The following is a 17,788-nucleotide window of genomic DNA, read 5'->3' as shown; positions in this document are numbered from 1 at the left end:
AAATATCATTATCCTACGAAGGCTAAGAATCCCATGATTATCAACTAGCTACTAGAAGCTGAGCAAATGAATTTCCTTTAAAATAGGTTTAAAACATAGGGAGGTTCTGACCGAGTGGGCATGCTCTGGAGCCTCTTTGCTCCTGAGATTAGAAAAACAGTCCTCTGGGCCGGATTTGAACCAGCGACCTATGGATAACTGTGAATCCTCCACTACAGTCCACCGCTCTACCAACTGAGCTACCAGAGGCTCTGCATACTTTCTTATTCGTACTGATTGCTTTACGTCCGTCCCTGTCTTTCGTTTCCACACACTGCTACTCAGCGCTGCCATACAGACGCACAGGAAATGCAGTCATCGGCTGCAAGTGCAAACATTGCCCAGATTAAGTTTTATAATGCTCGATCGTGTCAATTAGGTTAAAAAATGCAAGTAGGAAGTGTCTGAAGTACGTCAGAACACTGCTAAGTGTATTTACGAGTCCCATTCTCCTGTCTGGTTCCATGGTGTAACGGTTAGCACTCTGGACTCTGAATCCAGCGATCCGAGTTCGAATCTCGGTGGAACCTTCGTTTAGTCTAAATTTTCTGTAATAAGCGTTTCTCGCCGAGGAAGTAGCAGCGATAGCCTCAGGGGTGTAGTTTCTACGTTTGTATTAAAAACGAGATGTCTATGAAACGGCTGAATATTGGTGCGACTATGTGACCTATATAGCACATTAAACGAGTAATGCCTGTAAGAGCAAGCAATTTTACTATAATTCGAAGAAATATCATTATCCTACGAAGGCTAAGAATCCCATGATTATCAACTAGCTACTAGAAGCTGAGCAAATGAATTTCCTTTAAAATAGGTTTAAAACATAGGGAGGTTCTGACCGAGTGGGCATGCTCTGGAGCCTCTTTGCTCCTGAGATTAGAAAAACAGTCCTCTGGGCCGGATTTGAACCAGCGACCTATGGATAACTGTGAATCCTCCACTACAGTCCACCGCTCTACCAACTGAGCTACCAGAGGCTCTGCATACTTTCTTATTCGTACTGATTGCTTTACGTCCGTCCCTGTCTTTCGTTTCCACACACTGCTACTCAGCGCTGCCATACAGACGCACAGGAAATGCAGTCATCGGCTGCAAGTGCAAACATTGCCCAGATTAAGTTTTATAATGCTCGATCGTGTCAATTAGGTTAAAAAATGCAAGTAGGAAGTGTCTGAAGTACGTCAGAACACTGCTAAGTGTATTTACGAGTCCCATTCTCCTGTCTGGTTCCATGGTGTAACGGTTAGCACTCTGGACTCTGAATCCAGCGATCCGAGTTCGAATCTCGGTGGAACCTTCGTTTAGTCTAAATTTTCTGTAATAAGCGTTTCTCGCCGAGGAAGTAGCAGCGATAGCCTCAGGGGTGTAGTTTCTACGTTTGTATTAAAAACGAGATGTCTATGAAACGGCTGAATATTGGTGCGACTATGTGACCTATATAGCACATTAAACGAGTAATGCCTGTAAGAGCAAGCAATTTTACTATAATTCGAAGAAATATCATTATCCTACGAAGGCTAAGAATCCCATGATTATCAACTAGCTACTAGAAGCTGAGCAAATGAATTTCCTTTAAAATAGGTTTAAAACATAGGGAGGTTCTGACCGAGTGGGCATGCTCTGGAGCCTCTTTGCTCCTGAGATTAGAAAAACAGTCCTCTGGGCCGGATTTGAACCAGCGACCTATGGATAACTGTGAATCCTCCACTACAGTCCACCGCTCTACCAACTGAGCTACCAGAGGCTCTGCATACTTTCTTATTCGTACTGATTGCTTTACGTCCGTCCCTGTCTTTCGTTTCCACACACTGCTACTCAGCGCTGCCATACAGACGCACAGGAAATGCAGTCATCGGCTGCAAGTGCAAACATTGCCCAGATTAAGTTTTATAATGCTCGATCGTGTCAATTAGGTTAAAAAATGCAAGTAGGAAGTGTCTGAAGTACGTCAGAACACTGCTAAGTGTATTTACGAGTCCCATTCTCCTGTCTGGTTCCATGGTGTAACGGTTAGCACTCTGGACTCTGAATCCAGCGATCCGAGTTCGAATCTCGGTGGAACCTTCGTTTAGTCTAAATTTTCTGTAATAAGCGTTTCTCGCCGAGGAAGTAGCAGCGATAGCCTCAGGGGTGTAGTTTCTACGTTTGTATTAAAAACGAGATGTCTATGAAACGGCTGAATATTGGTGCGACTATGTGACCTATATAGCACATTAAACGAGTAATGCCTGTAAGAGCAAGCAATTTTACTATAATTCGAAGAAATATCATTATCCTACGAAGGCTAAGAATCCCATGATTATCAACTAGCTACTAGAAGCTGAGCAAATGAATTTCCTTTAAAATAGGTTTAAAACATAGGGAGGTTCTGACCGAGTGGGCATGCTCTGGAGCCTCTTTGCTCCTGAGATTAGAAAAACAGTCCTCTGGGCCGGATTTGAACCAGCGACCTATGGATAACTGTGAATCCTCCACTACAGTCCACCGCTCTACCAACTGAGCTACCAGAGGCTCTGCATACTTTCTTATTCGTACTGATTGCTTTACGTCCGTCCCTGTCTTTCGTTTCCACACACTGCTACTCAGCGCTGCCATACAGACGCACAGGAAATGCAGTCATCGGCTGCAAGTGCAAACATTGCCCAGATTAAGTTTTATAATGCTCGATCGTGTCAATTAGGTTAAAAAATGCAAGTAGGAAGTGTCTGAAGTACGTCAGAACACTGCTAAGTGTATTTACGAGTCCCATTCTCCTGTCTGGTTCCATGGTGTAACGGTTAGCACTCTGGACTCTGAATCCAGCGATCCGAGTTCGAATCTCGGTGGAACCTTCGTTTAGTCTAAATTTTCTGTAATAAGCGTTTCTCGCCGAGGAAGTAGCAGCGATAGCCTCAGGGGTGTAGTTTCTACGTTTGTATTAAAAACGAGATGTCTATGAAACGGCTGAATATTGGTGCGACTATGTGACCTATATAGCACATTAAACGAGTAATGCCTGTAAGAGCAAGCAATTTTACTATAATTCGAAGAAATATCATTATCCTACGAAGGCTAAGAATCCCATGATTATCAACTAGCTACTAGAAGCTGAGCAAATGAATTTCCTTTAAAATAGGTTTAAAACATAGGGAGGTTCTGACCGAGTGGGCATGCTCTGGAGCCTCTTTGCTCCTGAGATTAGAAAAACAGTCCTCTGGGCCGGATTTGAACCAGCGACCTATGGATAACTGTGAATCCTCCACTACAGTCCACCGCTCTACCAACTGAGCTACCAGAGGCTCTGCATACTTTCTTATTCGTACTGATTGCTTTACGTCCGTCCCTGTCTTTCGTTTCCACACACTGCTACTCAGCGCTGCCATACAGACGCACAGGAAATGCAGTCATCGGCTGCAAGTGCAAACATTGCCCAGATTAAGTTTTATAATGCTCGATCGTGTCAATTAGGTTAAAAAATGCAAGTAGGAAGTGTCTGAAGTACGTCAGAACACTGCTAAGTGTATTTACGAGTCCCATTCTCCTGTCTGGTTCCATGGTGTAACGGTTAGCACTCTGGACTCTGAATCCAGCGATCCGAGTTCGAATCTCGGTGGAACCTTCGTTTAGTCTAAATTTTCTGTAATAAGCGTTTCTCGCCGAGGAAGTAGCAGCGATAGCCTCAGGGGTGTAGTTTCTACGTTTGTATTAAAAACGAGATGTCTATGAAACGGCTGAATATTGGTGCGACTATGTGACCTATATAGCACATTAAACGAGTAATGCCTGTAAGAGCAAGCAATTTTACTATAATTCGAAGAAATATCATTATCCTACGAAGGCTAAGAATCCCATGATTATCAACTAGCTACTAGAAGCTGAGCAAATGAATTTCCTTTAAAATAGGTTTAAAACATAGGGAGGTTCTGACCGAGTGGGCATGCTCTGGAGCCTCTTTGCTCCTGAGATTAGAAAAACAGTCCTCTGGGCCGGATTTGAACCAGCGACCTATGGATAACTGTGAATCCTCCACTACAGTCCACCGCTCTACCAACTGAGCTACCAGAGGCTCTGCATACTTTCTTATTCGTACTGATTGCTTTACGTCCGTCCCTGTCTTTCGTTTCCACACACTGCTACTCAGCGCTGCCATACAGACGCACAGGAAATGCAGTCATCGGCTGCAAGTGCAAACATTGCCCAGATTAAGTTTTATAATGCTCGATCGTGTCAATTAGGTTAAAAAATGCAAGTAGGAAGTGTCTGAAGTACGTCAGAACACTGCTAAGTGTATTTACGAGTCCCATTCTCCTGTCTGGTTCCATGGTGTAACGGTTAGCACTCTGGACTCTGAATCCAGCGATCCGAGTTCGAATCTCGGTGGAACCTTCGTTTAGTCTAAATTTTCTGTAATAAGCGTTTCTCGCCGAGGAAGTAGCAGCGATAGCCTCAGGGGTGTAGTTTCTACGTTTGTATTAAAAACGAGATGTCTATGAAACGGCTGAATATTGGTGCGACTATGTGACCTATATAGCACATTAAACGAGTAATGCCTGTAAGAGCAAGCAATTTTACTATAATTCGAAGAAATATCATTATCCTACGAAGGCTAAGAATCCCATGATTATCAACTAGCTACTAGAAGCTGAGCAAATGAATTTCCTTTAAAATAGGTTTAAAACATAGGGAGGTTCTGACCGAGTGGGCATGCTCTGGAGCCTCTTTGCTCCTGAGATTAGAAAAACAGTCCTCTGGGCCGGATTTGAACCAGCGACCTATGGATAACTGTGAATCCTCCACTACAGTCCACCGCTCTACCAACTGAGCTACCAGAGGCTCTGCATACTTTCTTATTCGTACTGATTGCTTTACGTCCGTCCCTGTCTTTCGTTTCCACACACTGCTACTCAGCGCTGCCATACAGACGCACAGGAAATGCAGTCATCGGCTGCAAGTGCAAACATTGCCCAGATTAAGTTTTATAATGCTCGATCGTGTCAATTAGGTTAAAAAATGCAAGTAGGAAGTGTCTGAAGTACGTCAGAACACTGCTAAGTGTATTTACGAGTCCCATTCTCCTGTCTGGTTCCATGGTGTAACGGTTAGCACTCTGGACTCTGAATCCAGCGATCCGAGTTCGAATCTCGGTGGAACCTTCGTTTAGTCTAAATTTTCTGTAATAAGCGTTTCTCGCCGAGGAAGTAGCAGCGATAGCCTCAGGGGTGTAGTTTCTACGTTTGTATTAAAAACGAGATGTCTATGAAACGGCTGAATATTGGTGCGACTATGTGACCTATATAGCACATTAAACGAGTAATGCCTGTAAGAGCAAGCAATTTTACTATAATTCGAAGAAATATCATTATCCTACGAAGGCTAAGAATCCCATGATTATCAACTAGCTACTAGAAGCTGAGCAAATGAATTTCCTTTAAAATAGGTTTAAAACATAGGGAGGTTCTGACCGAGTGGGCATGCTCTGGAGCCTCTTTGCTCCTGAGATTAGAAAAACAGTCCTCTGGGCCGGATTTGAACCAGCGACCTATGGATAACTGTGAATCCTCCACTACAGTCCACCGCTCTACCAACTGAGCTACCAGAGGCTCTGCATACTTTCTTATTCGTACTGATTGCTTTACGTCCGTCCCTGTCTTTCGTTTCCACACACTGCTACTCAGCGCTGCCATACAGACGCACAGGAAATGCAGTCATCGGCTGCAAGTGCAAACATTGCCCAGATTAAGTTTTATAATGCTCGATCGTGTCAATTAGGTTAAAAAATGCAAGTAGGAAGTGTCTGAAGTACGTCAGAACACTGCTAAGTGTATTTACGAGTCCCATTCTCCTGTCTGGTTCCATGGTGTAACGGTTAGCACTCTGGACTCTGAATCCAGCGATCCGAGTTCGAATCTCGGTGGAACCTTCGTTTAGTCTAAATTTTCTGTAATAAGCGTTTCTCGCCGAGGAAGTAGCAGCGATAGCCTCAGGGGTGTAGTTTCTACGTTTGTATTAAAAACGAGATGTCTATGAAACGGCTGAATATTGGTGCGACTATGTGACCTATATAGCACATTAAACGAGTAATGCCTGTAAGAGCAAGCAATTTTACTATAATTCGAAGAAATATCATTATCCTACGAAGGCTAAGAATCCCATGATTATCAACTAGCTACTAGAAGCTGAGCAAATGAATTTCCTTTAAAATAGGTTTAAAACATAGGGAGGTTCTGACCGAGTGGGCATGCTCTGGAGCCTCTTTGCTCCTGAGATTAGAAAAACAGTCCTCTGGGCCGGATTTGAACCAGCGACCTATGGATAACTGTGAATCCTCCACTACAGTCCACCGCTCTACCAACTGAGCTACCAGAGGCTCTGCATACTTTCTTATTCGTACTGATTGCTTTACGTCCGTCCCTGTCTTTCGTTTCCACACACTGCTACTCAGCGCTGCCATACAGACGCACAGGAAATGCAGTCATCGGCTGCAAGTGCAAACATTGCCCAGATTAAGTTTTATAATGCTCGATCGTGTCAATTAGGTTAAAAAATGCAAGTAGGAAGTGTCTGAAGTACGTCAGAACACTGCTAAGTGTATTTACGAGTCCCATTCTCCTGTCTGGTTCCATGGTGTAACGGTTAGCACTCTGGACTCTGAATCCAGCGATCCGAGTTCGAATCTCGGTGGAACCTTCGTTTAGTCTAAATTTTCTGTAATAAGCGTTTCTCGCCGAGGAAGTAGCAGCGATAGCCTCAGGGGTGTAGTTTCTACGTTTGTATTAAAAACGAGATGTCTATGAAACGGCTGAATATTGGTGCGACTATGTGACCTATATAGCACATTAAACGAGTAATGCCTGTAAGAGCAAGCAATTTTACTATAATTCGAAGAAATATCATTATCCTACGAAGGCTAAGAATCCCATGATTATCAACTAGCTACTAGAAGCTGAGCAAATGAATTTCCTTTAAAATAGGTTTAAAACATAGGGAGGTTCTGACCGAGTGGGCATGCTCTGGAGCCTCTTTGCTCCTGAGATTAGAAAAACAGTCCTCTGGGCCGGATTTGAACCAGCGACCTATGGATAACTGTGAATCCTCCACTACAGTCCACCGCTCTACCAACTGAGCTACCAGAGGCTCTGCATACTTTCTTATTCGTACTGATTGCTTTACGTCCGTCCCTGTCTTTCGTTTCCACACACTGCTACTCAGCGCTGCCATACAGACGCACAGGAAATGCAGTCATCGGCTGCAAGTGCAAACATTGCCCAGATTAAGTTTTATAATGCTCGATCGTGTCAATTAGGTTAAAAAATGCAAGTAGGAAGTGTCTGAAGTACGTCAGAACACTGCTAAGTGTATTTACGAGTCCCATTCTCCTGTCTGGTTCCATGGTGTAACGGTTAGCACTCTGGACTCTGAATCCAGCGATCCGAGTTCGAATCTCGGTGGAACCTTCGTTTAGTCTAAATTTTCTGTAATAAGCGTTTCTCGCCGAGGAAGTAGCAGCGATAGCCTCAGGGGTGTAGTTTCTACGTTTGTATTAAAAACGAGATGTCTATGAAACGGCTGAATATTGGTGCGACTATGTGACCTATATAGCACATTAAACGAGTAATGCCTGTAAGAGCAAGCAATTTTACTATAATTCGAAGAAATATCATTATCCTACGAAGGCTAAGAATCCCATGATTATCAACTAGCTACTAGAAGCTGAGCAAATGAATTTCCTTTAAAATAGGTTTAAAACATAGGGAGGTTCTGACCGAGTGGGCATGCTCTGGAGCCTCTTTGCTCCTGAGATTAGAAAAACAGTCCTCTGGGCCGGATTTGAACCAGCGACCTATGGATAACTGTGAATCCTCCACTACAGTCCACCGCTCTACCAACTGAGCTACCAGAGGCTCTGCATACTTTCTTATTCGTACTGATTGCTTTACGTCCGTCCCTGTCTTTCGTTTCCACACACTGCTACTCAGCGCTGCCATACAGACGCACAGGAAATGCAGTCATCGGCTGCAAGTGCAAACATTGCCCAGATTAAGTTTTATAATGCTCGATCGTGTCAATTAGGTTAAAAAATGCAAGTAGGAAGTGTCTGAAGTACGTCAGAACACTGCTAAGTGTATTTACGAGTCCCATTCTCCTGTCTGGTTCCATGATAGTTGCGCTTGAGCCGCGACAGCGATCGGACGTGCCTAAACTTCCGTGTCGTCGTAGCGCCGCAAGCCGTGTTTTGCTCGTTTCTTGTGACTGTGATTGTGCGTTTTCTCGTGGTATTTTGAGGTTTTGTCTCTTCTCGTCGTCTTGTTTATCTTACTAGCGGTTTTGGCCGCTTGTCGTTACAGTTATGGCTAAATCAGTTCCCCGAAAGAATACATTGTGTTTTGAGTTTGACAAGGCATCACGTCGTGTGCAACCAAGCTCCCTGGAAATTCATGATTGGATTGTGGATATAATTGGGATAACGTCCGACCAGGTTCACACAGCGTACTATGATATGGCGGATTACTGTTTCTTTGTCAAGTTTCTCACTCCGTTACAACTGGAGAAAATCTTGCAGAAAACTGGAGGAAAGGCGGAATTCCATCATCGAGACCAGTCGGTGAGTACCGTGATCATCACCAATGCTGATGTAGAATATAAGCAGGTTCGGGTATTCAATTTGCCACCAGAAGTTGACAATTACCTGTTAAAGGATGTTCTTGCTAAATACGGTGATATTCGGCAAATCAGAATGGAAAAATGGTCTAGCCAACACAAATTGCAATGCTACAGTGGGGTTCGTTCTGTTGATATGAGCATTAAAGCTAATATTCCCTCGAATATCGTGGTCTGTGGCTATAAAGCACATGTCGTTTATAGTGGGCAAGTAGAAACTTGTTATATTTGTAACGAGAGCGGTCATTTACGCAGTGATTGTCCTCGGCGTGTTTTCGTGCTTAAAAACTCCTTACAAAAACGCCAGAGGTTGACACTAGCTGATATTATGACCCAACATCAGAAGTTGGGGGAGACAACTTTGCATCCCAGTACGTCAGAGGCCGTTGAACCCGATCTTAGCAACGAGTCCTTCCCGCCTTTAGCACAAAAGAGCGAGAAGCTTCCACTTGCTGTCAGCACAGCGTTATCGGTCGGTAACAAACGACGCCGTACCTGTGACGGTAGTGGAACTGATGAAGAGTTGTCGGCCAACGACCAGATATCTGTCACGGACGCGAACCCTCCCTCGCAGGAAACCCTTGCCGTGGACAGCATAGGTGAGAGCTCCGACGCCGCTGCTTCCCCGGCGGCGTCGGTCAACAACGGTGTCGACCAGTGTTTACAGCTGACTGTTGTGACGCCGCCGGCCGGCCCGCCACTACACGACTTGGATGCACAACAAGTGGACGACCGTCCGATGTCGGCTCTACAGACACCCGACGAGGACGTTGGTCCGGAGACCGTTGTAAACACCAACCTGCCCGTCGCTGAACACAACCAACCTCAGAGGCCGGAAGACTGTTTACCATCAGACCGTGTGGATACAAACAAACACACCTTGCTTTCCGCCGCTGCGATTTCGCACGAGTTAGCTACAGTGGAGGAAGCCGGCACTCCGACTACCGATTTCAGTCATGATCCGCCCACCCCACCTTCTGCCATGGAACTCCCGACTGGTGGACGACGGAAAACTAAACCCAAACCAAATGTCTCCGCGGCCCGAAGAAAGACTCCGACCAAAGGAGCCGCGGAATCTGGACGCGAACCTGGCACTGTAAATTCGCAGTCTGACAGTGCGATGGACTGGGCCGCTAATGCAATGCAGCTTTCTTCCTCCTTCGATGGGCACGACCCAGGCATATAAATTTCTGTCTCTTAATATTAACAAGATCACGTCAGCTTTGAAAACAGCGTTGTTGCGACAGTTTATCTACGACTCTGAAGCCGATGTTGTCCTCCTACAGGAAGTGTCTATGTTCAGTCTCACCGTCCCTGGTTTTCATACGATAGCAAATGTAACGAAAGACACGAGCACAGGCACAGCCATTTTATTACGCGAGGGCATCCCTGTTCGAAGTATTGAAATACTCGAGTGTGGTAGAGGTATTGCATGTCAAATTTTTGACGTCACCATCGTGAACATCTACGCACCGTCTGGTTCAACTCGCAAATTTGACAGAGCCAAATTTTTCAAAGACGACATCATCTATTTGTTGCGACGGAACCCATCACAATTCATCTTTAGTGGCGACTTCAATTGTGTCCTCAATCGAAAAGATCAGTCTCCGAACTTCAATTACTGTCGGGAATTGCATGATCTGGTACGTCATCTGCGACTGCAGGATGCATGGGAACTCAAGAACCCCACTAAGGTTAAATTTACGTACTTTACTTCGACGGCATGCAGCCGCCTTGATCGGTTGTACGTCACGGAGAATATCTGCCATCGTGTTCTCGACACAGATGTCATTCCAGCGAGCTTTTCAGACCATTGTGCCCTTTCCGTAACGATCAGTTTAGACAGACAACGGACTCACCGATTCCGGAATCAATGGAGCCTCAATGTTTCTCTCCTGACGGATAATTACATACAAGATGTTATTCATGCGACGTGGACGGACTGTCTCAAGCGACGTTGTAAGTACGCTACCAATATCGCCTGGTGGAATGAGGTAGTCAAACGGAGGATGAGACAAACTCTGAAAAATTATGGCTGGCAACGAGCCCAGGATACCAAACGAACCATCGATTTTTACCAGACGGTATTGCGGGAGTTGTATACGCCAGTAACCGTAACGAATACGAACTTGGAAGGGATCAAGAAAATCAAGGCCAAACTACTCGCCATAAAGCGTACACAACTTGCGGGGCTGCAGACCAAAGCTCAAACTAAGTCGCTCCAGGAAGACGAAGTCACGTCCCTGTACCACCTTATCAAGCACCGTGCGAACCGCCAGAGAACGTTTATTGAGGAACTTGAGACCGCTGATGGGGTCCTCCTCACTCATCAGAGGGATATCCTTCGCGCCGTTGCCGAATATTTTACTCAACTGTACTCGCGATGTGCTACCCGAGGGACTGATGACACTGTGGCTTTCTGTACTCCACCTTCAGAAGTCACGCACGCCGATAACTGCGCGATATTGCAAGATTTTGATGCGGATGACGTCCTGGACCTGATCACTGGTTCCCCGTCACAAAAATCGCCCGGCCCTGATGGGCTGCCGAAAGAATTCTATGTGCGCTTCTGGCCTCTCATTGGACAAGCCTTTACAACAGTCCTCAACGAGGTGATGCGCGGGACTCCCTTGCCAGCAGACCTCAAGGAAGGCAGAATTGTCTTGGTACCCAAACGCAAACACCGGAAAGATCTTGATCATTATCGTCCGATAACTCTACTCAATTTCGATTATAAAACTTTTGCCAGAGCACTAAATAGCAGACTAACGGCGGTGGTGAAAAAGGTGGTCCAAAATCATCAATCCTGTTTCCCTGGTCGGTCCATTATGACACCCATCTCGGAATATAGAGACATTATTTCAATAGCATCGGTGACTAACGTGAACTGTGCACTCTTATTTGTTGACTTTTCTAAAGCATTCGATCGTGTGAGTCATGATTATCTCATGCGTTTCCTGCAGCATTGTGGATTCAATGAAAGCGTTATTGCCGTCATACGACACCTGATAACTGGTATCACAACGAAGGTTAGCGTCAATGGACAGCTCACGCAGCCTATCGAGATTCAACGAGGGGTCCCGCAGGGGAGCCCCCTCTCCATGCTCTTGTTCGTGCTGGCGCTCGAACCATTCCTACGCTCCGTCGACGATAAACTGACCGGCCTGACCACGACCGGTCCTTCTTTTGTGGTTCGCGCTTACGCCGATGATGTCGGGGTTTTAATACGGGCCGAAGAAGAAATACCCATCCTTAAGTCCGAAATTGATGACTACTGCCGTGTCTCTGGAGCACGAATCAACACCGATAAATGCAGATTCGTCAAAATCCGTGGATTGGCAAACGTAACCGTCCCGTGGGCACAAACTGCGGAAACCCACACAACCTTAGGTATGATTGTCGATCGATGCCCACTGAAAATGTGTGCCAAAAATTGGCGGCGGATCGCCGATTCCATGCACGGCGCTATTCGCGAAAACAACTGGCGGTCTATCAACCTGCTTCAACGAATTCGTCTCCTCGACACTTACATTTTCAGTAAAGCCTACTACATGGCCCAAATTTTTCCGATTCCAAAGTTACAGGCGAAGCGACTTATGAAAATCTCCAACTATTTTCTCTGGAAAGGGAACATTTTTAAATCGAAATATACCACATTGACCATGCCACGGAAGGCTGGAGGACTCAATTTACCAGACATCGACAGAAAGTGTACGGCCTTGTACATCAAACGCATTACCATGTTGTTGAGGAAGGAACCGCTCAGTGTAACTCATTGGCTCTTCCACATTTTACGTCCTATAGATCTCCGTCCACCCACTGCTGTAGGACACATCAATTTTCAACTAAGACATGTCCGGTACTATTATCTCGAAGTAAGTTACATCGGGGGCACCGTTATTCACAGGTCGGATTTATCGACAAAGGTTCTGCTCGACAGATGGCATCGAACTATGATACACCACCCCATGGAAATCAAACACCCCAGTGTCCAATGGAATGTAGTCTGGCACAACATCAGTTTATCCATCCATACTTCCGTTGTGGCATCCACGTGGTATCAGGTTGTTAATGGTGTTATCCCCACAAATGAACGGTTGCACCGCATAGGCTTACAAGACAGTGATCGATGTGCACGTTGTGGCCTGGTCGACACCTTACGCCACAGATTTACATGCGGTGGCCATCTGCTTAACTGGAAATGGGTGCAACAACGTTTGGGTCTCTTAACTCGCAGCAGTGCAGCCAGTCACTCCACCGATTTACTCCTCTGGCCAGACACCACATATTATCCTGCGACCAAGAACAACACTGTGATGTGGCTACTGGGACACTATGTGACATATGTTATTTGCCACAATGGAGACGACGATCTCGTAAGTTTTGAAACTTACATGCGAACAGCACAGTGGCAACTGACACGGTTCACCACAGTAAAAAAACATTTTGGAAACATGATCGCCATTATTTTTGAAAAGCAAGGTGTCGGATAACACCTCCTCACTCTTCATTGGCCCCGTTCCTCGTCAACGACCGGCCCTTCAGATTAAACAATAAGAGCACTAAAAACAAAAAAAAAAAAATGGATAAGGCGTCGGACTTCGGATCCTACAATAAAAAAAAAAAAAAATAAAAAATAAAAAAAAAAATAAAAAATTAAAAAAAAATAAAGTGGCGCAGTTGGTTAGAAAAAAAAAACAAGTCGGGAGAGCCAAAAACGAAAAAAAATGGTGTAATGGAAAAAAAAATGGAAAAAAAATGGTGTAACGGTAAACAAAAAAAAAAAAGCGGTCTAAGGCGCCAGATTTAAGCTCTGGTTCCCGAATGGGAGCGTGGGTTCGAACCCCACATCTGACAATGCATTTTAAATACTCCAAAACTGCCAATTTCGTACCTGCGGGAAAACTAGTAAATAAAAAAAAAAAAAAAAAAAAAAAAAAAAAATGGATAAGGCGTCGGACTTCGGATCCGAAGATTGCAGGTTCGAAACTAAAAAAAAAAAAAAAAAAAAAAAAAAAAAAAAAAAAAAAAAAAAGCGGTCTAAGGCGCCAGATTTAAGCTCTGGTTCCCTAAGGGGAGCGTGGGTTCGAACCCCACATCTGACAATGCATTTTAAATATTTCAAAATTACCAATTTCGTACATGCGGGAAAACAAGTAAATTACGCGGGAACAGAAAAAAAAAAAAAAAAAAAAAATGGTGTAACGGTTAGCACTCTGGACTCTGAATCCAGCGATCCGAGTTCGAATCTCGGTGGAACCTTCGTTTAGTCTAAATTTTCTGTAATAAGCGTTTCTCGCCGAGGAAGTAGCAGCGATAGCCTCAGGGGTGTAGTTTCTACGTTTGTATTAAAAACGAGATGTCTATGAAACGGCTGAATATTGGTGCGACTATGTGACCTATATAGCACATTAAACGAGTAATGCCTGTAAGAGCAAGCAATTTTACTATAATTCGAAGAAATATCATTATCCTACGAAGGCTAAGAATCCCATGATTATCAACTAGCTACTAGAAGCTGAGCAAATGAATTTCCTTTAAAATAGGTTTAAAACATAGGGAGGTTCTGACCGAGTGGGCATGCTCTGGAGCCTCTTTGCTCCTGAGATTAGAAAAACAGTCCTCTGGGCCGGATTTGAACCAGCGACCTATGGATAACTGTGAATCCTCCACTACAGTCCACCGCTCTACCAACTGAGCTACCAGAGGCTCTGCATACTTTCTTATTCGTACTGATTGCTTTACGTCCGTCCCTGTCTTTCGTTTCCACACACTGCTACTCAGCGCTGCCATACAGACGCACAGGAAATGCAGTCATCGGCTGCAAGTGCAAACATTGCCCAGATTAAGTTTTATAATGCTCGATCGTGTCAATTAGGTTAAAAAATGCAAGTAGGAAGTGTCTGAAGTACGTCAGAACACTGCTAAGTGTATTTACGAGTCCCATTCTCCTGTCTGGTTCCATGGTGTAACGGTTAGCACTCTGGACTCTGAATCCAGCGATCCGAGTTCGAATCTCGGTGGAACCTTCGTTTAGTCTAAATTTTCTGTGTGTCGCAGGACTGTTTGAATGAGGTAGTCGTTTTTCTCGCTGTCTTTTTGTTCAATCTCTCTCTTTATAACGTGGTTTTCTACAAGCGTCAGCGAAGCGTCAGTCAAGCGAAGTCAGCAAAGTCAGTCGAAATGGGAGGAAGCGGACGTGTGATGCTTAGCCGTAAAGAATGCAAAATCAGTCGAAATGGGAGGAAGCGGACGTGTGATGCTTAGCCGTAAAGAATGCTTGATAACGTAGCTAACGCCTTATTGCAATTAAATGATGTAATTTAGCCCCATTCGCATTCGGCTTATTCTACATACTTTAACCCTCAACTCTCCCCGCTGCTCTGCTTTTTGTAAAGGAAAATTTTTAATGTACTTTTGAATTACTTATCTTTCTTTCGAATATTACGTCTGACTATTCTTTTATATCCCCATGCTCTGTTCTTGGGAACGTCATCGGATCGGCTGCAATATCTCCACGCTTCATAAAAAAATCTCCACACTTTATAATATGTTATTTATTAAAATGTCACGTGTTTTCGATATTCTCCTCACTCACCTTTCACCTTCATCGAACCCGTTAGCTTCTCTCATACTCGTCATCAATTTCACTTGTATGGGGAAATATCCTCTCTCATAAAACTCTAAATCCTCTCGATGTAAATAATCTTGATTGAAATTGTCGATTCCTGTTAACCGCTTTGGTACGTATGTTCCTTCCTAGAATGCCCAGTTAGTACGTGTGTGTGTGTGTGTGTGTGTGTGTGTATATGTGTGTGTGTGTGTGTGTGTGTGTGTGTGTGTGTGTGTGTGTGTGTGAGTCTTATTCTTAGCTTAAATTAGTTTAAGTGACATGTAAACCTAGGGACCGATGACCTAAACTGTTTGGTCCGTTATGAATTCGCACACATTTGCATTTGCATTTTGTCGGCTCGTACACCGGTTTCTCCACAGGGTGTTGCAGCGTGTTCCTGCCCCGTGTCATCCTCACAGACTGACGGGCCTGAAAGTGCTTTACTTTTGGAGAACGCCTACACTTTAAAAACAAGGTCCCCTGACTATTTTGAAACACCTGGCGCCGTCTAGGTATTTCAACCATTATGAGAAAAGTTATAGAATATCGCAGATATCAGTAAATCTTAGTTTGGCGCACGTAAAAGAAACGCTCAAATGTGACGGAAGTTCACACACTATGGAATGTGTAAACCGACTGGTCGCTGACTGGCTAGATCCACAGCAGTCTTCTGTGCGTCCGTAGCCCAGAGGTTGCCAACACTCTCGCAGAATGCGTGTAAATGCGTGTAAATTGTTGTTTTACTGCGGTACAGTGGTAGGTGGTGTAAAGTGGGCTTACTGCCCTGTCTGTGATGTTAGTTTGTAATGCGTAATGTATTAGTCCTTTATCTACAATATATTTTATTAGTCTGACGTTTACTTGCTGCGTATGTCTGGTAATTTCATATGTGTTACTACCGTATTAATGTTTTCCGTTTTTCGGTAGTTCCTTGAATGGTAAAGACATGTTTCTTGTTACGGAACTTAACTACTTTCATGTGTTTTTCCTGTTGTTATTGGGTGTTAGTTTTCTTGCCGGAGGTGTTGTGCAAATGTTGAATGGCTGTAGCCTTATATCCACTCCTTTTTGTGTTCGTTATGCCTTATTTCAAAGGATGTGCTGGTCTGCTCTAAGTACAAAATATCGCAACGGGGGCATGGAGTTAGCAAACAGCAGAATATTGGGTACGTCAGTGTCACCTTCCAGACAATTTACGAAAACTGAAATATGGACGTGATACCCGCACACACCCCCACAGCACCGCACACACCCACACCCCTCCTACCCCCACACACCCACAACCACACACAATATTTTTCAACAAAAACAAACGAATGACGAACGCATCCCGCAACAGCAACGTATTGAACCTGAACTGGAGAGATGACCGTGGTTCTTCACAACACAAAAACATTAATTCATTTGTGTGAAAGTGCTGTGAGCAAAGGGCTACCACATATGTGCAGAAGAACACTAAGAGTGACATAAGCAACAAAAGCCACGAACAAAAATAATAATTAATACGGTTTACAGTAGTAACTTAAAACATAAAAGATGTTCATCATCCTAACAAACAAAAATCGTTCAAATGGCTCTGAGCACTATGGGACTGAAATTCTGAGGTCATCAGTCCCCTAGAACGTAGAACTACTTAAACTTAGCTAACCTAAGGACATCACGCACATCCATGGCCGAGGCAGGTTTCGAACCTGCGACCGTAGCGGTCGAGTGATTCCAGACTGTTGCGCCTAGAACCGCTCGGCCACACCGGCCGGCCCAACAAACAAAATTTTAAGAAAAAACCATATTGTAACAGTGACTATTAAAGATGCTTTAAAATTAAGTGAAACGTATTTAATCTAAATAATACATTCAGTGCAGTCTCAAAGGATGGTGTTTAACCTGTACAACTTGTGTAACTGCGACTGCAGTAAAACAAGGTCGAAAAACCAAGATCATAACACGATATTCGACAAACTATACCACTAGCTAATAATCTATTCGGATTATTCCTTCCAGAGAAATTATTTACCAAGGAAAAAAAAATATAACGCAGATAAGGAGATATGCTCACTTCACGCGAAACAGTTAGTATAACAAATGAGTACCATCTACCTCTTTGCATTGATTTTATAGATTTTGAACAGGTATACAATTTAGTCGCCCAACCGTGTTGGAGGCTGATACGGAACAAGGAATGGAACACGCTTGTATTAACGTCTTTAATAATGTATAAAAAACCCTCCATAGCGTCTGTCAGTGTTGTTCCAGAACCCAATGCATTTACCTGTTGAAGAGTGTCTGAAACAGAGTAGCTCTGTACCTCCAAAACTAATAGCAGCAGTCCTACATGTTTAAACTAGGTTGGTAGATAAAGGGAACCCAAATTCTGGGAATAAGTTTAGATAAAGTAATGATTTGGTTCCATTTGCAGACACTATAGTAAGTCCTCAAATACTGTAGTGAGCTTGAATTAGTCTGCTCTAAAGTTCGTCTAAAAAGCAAGTCTGATGAAAA

The 17,788-nt window shown here is 44.1% G+C and overlaps 23 non-coding genes across 23 annotated transcripts; 11 read left to right on the top strand and 12 right to left on the bottom strand.

Moving 5' to 3' along the window:
- Positions 1 to 160: 160 nt before the first annotated feature.
- Trnay-gua (transfer RNA tyrosine (anticodon GUA)) lies at positions 161 to 249 on the bottom strand. Its single transcript is given in 2 exon segments — positions 161 to 196; positions 213 to 249. It is a non-coding gene; the product is annotated as a tRNA-Tyr (tRNA).
- A 248-nt stretch (positions 250 to 497) lies between these two features.
- Trnaq-cug (transfer RNA glutamine (anticodon CUG)) lies at positions 498 to 569 on the top strand. The gene has a single exon. It is a non-coding gene; the product is annotated as a tRNA-Gln (tRNA).
- A 358-nt stretch (positions 570 to 927) lies between these two features.
- On the bottom strand, positions 928 to 1,016 carry Trnay-gua (transfer RNA tyrosine (anticodon GUA)). The gene is given in 2 exon segments: positions 928 to 963; positions 980 to 1,016. It is a non-coding gene; the product is annotated as a tRNA-Tyr (tRNA).
- A 248-nt stretch (positions 1,017 to 1,264) lies between these two features.
- Positions 1,265 to 1,336, top strand: Trnaq-cug (transfer RNA glutamine (anticodon CUG)). Its single transcript has one exon. It is a non-coding gene; the product is annotated as a tRNA-Gln (tRNA).
- A 358-nt stretch (positions 1,337 to 1,694) lies between these two features.
- Positions 1,695 to 1,783, bottom strand: Trnay-gua (transfer RNA tyrosine (anticodon GUA)). The gene is given in 2 exon segments: positions 1,695 to 1,730; positions 1,747 to 1,783. It is a non-coding gene; the product is annotated as a tRNA-Tyr (tRNA).
- A 248-nt stretch (positions 1,784 to 2,031) lies between these two features.
- Trnaq-cug (transfer RNA glutamine (anticodon CUG)) lies at positions 2,032 to 2,103 on the top strand. Its single transcript has one exon. It is a non-coding gene; the product is annotated as a tRNA-Gln (tRNA).
- A 358-nt stretch (positions 2,104 to 2,461) lies between these two features.
- Trnay-gua (transfer RNA tyrosine (anticodon GUA)) lies at positions 2,462 to 2,550 on the bottom strand. Its single transcript is given in 2 exon segments — positions 2,462 to 2,497; positions 2,514 to 2,550. It is a non-coding gene; the product is annotated as a tRNA-Tyr (tRNA).
- Positions 2,551 to 2,798: 248 nt separating this feature from the next.
- Positions 2,799 to 2,870, top strand: Trnaq-cug (transfer RNA glutamine (anticodon CUG)). Its single transcript has one exon. It is a non-coding gene; the product is annotated as a tRNA-Gln (tRNA).
- Positions 2,871 to 3,228: 358 nt separating this feature from the next.
- Positions 3,229 to 3,317, bottom strand: Trnay-gua (transfer RNA tyrosine (anticodon GUA)). The gene is given in 2 exon segments: positions 3,229 to 3,264; positions 3,281 to 3,317. It is a non-coding gene; the product is annotated as a tRNA-Tyr (tRNA).
- Positions 3,318 to 3,565: 248 nt separating this feature from the next.
- Trnaq-cug (transfer RNA glutamine (anticodon CUG)) lies at positions 3,566 to 3,637 on the top strand. The gene has a single exon. It is a non-coding gene; the product is annotated as a tRNA-Gln (tRNA).
- Positions 3,638 to 3,995: 358 nt separating this feature from the next.
- Trnay-gua (transfer RNA tyrosine (anticodon GUA)) lies at positions 3,996 to 4,084 on the bottom strand. The gene is given in 2 exon segments: positions 3,996 to 4,031; positions 4,048 to 4,084. It is a non-coding gene; the product is annotated as a tRNA-Tyr (tRNA).
- A 248-nt stretch (positions 4,085 to 4,332) lies between these two features.
- On the top strand, positions 4,333 to 4,404 carry Trnaq-cug (transfer RNA glutamine (anticodon CUG)). Its single transcript has one exon. It is a non-coding gene; the product is annotated as a tRNA-Gln (tRNA).
- Positions 4,405 to 4,762: 358 nt separating this feature from the next.
- Positions 4,763 to 4,851, bottom strand: Trnay-gua (transfer RNA tyrosine (anticodon GUA)). Its single transcript is given in 2 exon segments — positions 4,763 to 4,798; positions 4,815 to 4,851. It is a non-coding gene; the product is annotated as a tRNA-Tyr (tRNA).
- A 248-nt stretch (positions 4,852 to 5,099) lies between these two features.
- Positions 5,100 to 5,171, top strand: Trnaq-cug (transfer RNA glutamine (anticodon CUG)). Its single transcript has one exon. It is a non-coding gene; the product is annotated as a tRNA-Gln (tRNA).
- A 358-nt stretch (positions 5,172 to 5,529) lies between these two features.
- Positions 5,530 to 5,618, bottom strand: Trnay-gua (transfer RNA tyrosine (anticodon GUA)). Its single transcript is given in 2 exon segments — positions 5,530 to 5,565; positions 5,582 to 5,618. It is a non-coding gene; the product is annotated as a tRNA-Tyr (tRNA).
- A 248-nt stretch (positions 5,619 to 5,866) lies between these two features.
- Trnaq-cug (transfer RNA glutamine (anticodon CUG)) lies at positions 5,867 to 5,938 on the top strand. Its single transcript has one exon. It is a non-coding gene; the product is annotated as a tRNA-Gln (tRNA).
- Positions 5,939 to 6,296: 358 nt separating this feature from the next.
- Trnay-gua (transfer RNA tyrosine (anticodon GUA)) lies at positions 6,297 to 6,385 on the bottom strand. Its single transcript is given in 2 exon segments — positions 6,297 to 6,332; positions 6,349 to 6,385. It is a non-coding gene; the product is annotated as a tRNA-Tyr (tRNA).
- Positions 6,386 to 6,633: 248 nt separating this feature from the next.
- Trnaq-cug (transfer RNA glutamine (anticodon CUG)) lies at positions 6,634 to 6,705 on the top strand. The gene has a single exon. It is a non-coding gene; the product is annotated as a tRNA-Gln (tRNA).
- A 358-nt stretch (positions 6,706 to 7,063) lies between these two features.
- On the bottom strand, positions 7,064 to 7,152 carry Trnay-gua (transfer RNA tyrosine (anticodon GUA)). The gene is given in 2 exon segments: positions 7,064 to 7,099; positions 7,116 to 7,152. It is a non-coding gene; the product is annotated as a tRNA-Tyr (tRNA).
- Positions 7,153 to 7,400: 248 nt separating this feature from the next.
- On the top strand, positions 7,401 to 7,472 carry Trnaq-cug (transfer RNA glutamine (anticodon CUG)). Its single transcript has one exon. It is a non-coding gene; the product is annotated as a tRNA-Gln (tRNA).
- A 358-nt stretch (positions 7,473 to 7,830) lies between these two features.
- On the bottom strand, positions 7,831 to 7,919 carry Trnay-gua (transfer RNA tyrosine (anticodon GUA)). Its single transcript is given in 2 exon segments — positions 7,831 to 7,866; positions 7,883 to 7,919. It is a non-coding gene; the product is annotated as a tRNA-Tyr (tRNA).
- A 6,377-nt stretch (positions 7,920 to 14,296) lies between these two features.
- Trnay-gua (transfer RNA tyrosine (anticodon GUA)) lies at positions 14,297 to 14,385 on the bottom strand. Its single transcript is given in 2 exon segments — positions 14,297 to 14,332; positions 14,349 to 14,385. It is a non-coding gene; the product is annotated as a tRNA-Tyr (tRNA).
- Positions 14,386 to 14,633: 248 nt separating this feature from the next.
- Positions 14,634 to 14,705, top strand: Trnaq-cug (transfer RNA glutamine (anticodon CUG)). The gene has a single exon. It is a non-coding gene; the product is annotated as a tRNA-Gln (tRNA).
- Positions 14,706 to 17,788: the final 3,083 nt, after the last annotated feature.

Source organism: Schistocerca serialis, chromosome 2, assembly GCF_023864345.2.
Source record: "Schistocerca serialis cubense isolate TAMUIC-IGC-003099 chromosome 2, iqSchSeri2.2, whole genome shotgun sequence".
In the NCBI taxonomy this organism is placed as follows: Eukaryota; Metazoa; Arthropoda; class Insecta; order Orthoptera; family Acrididae; genus Schistocerca; species Schistocerca serialis.
This window is presented reverse-complemented; position numbering and strand designations above follow the sequence as displayed.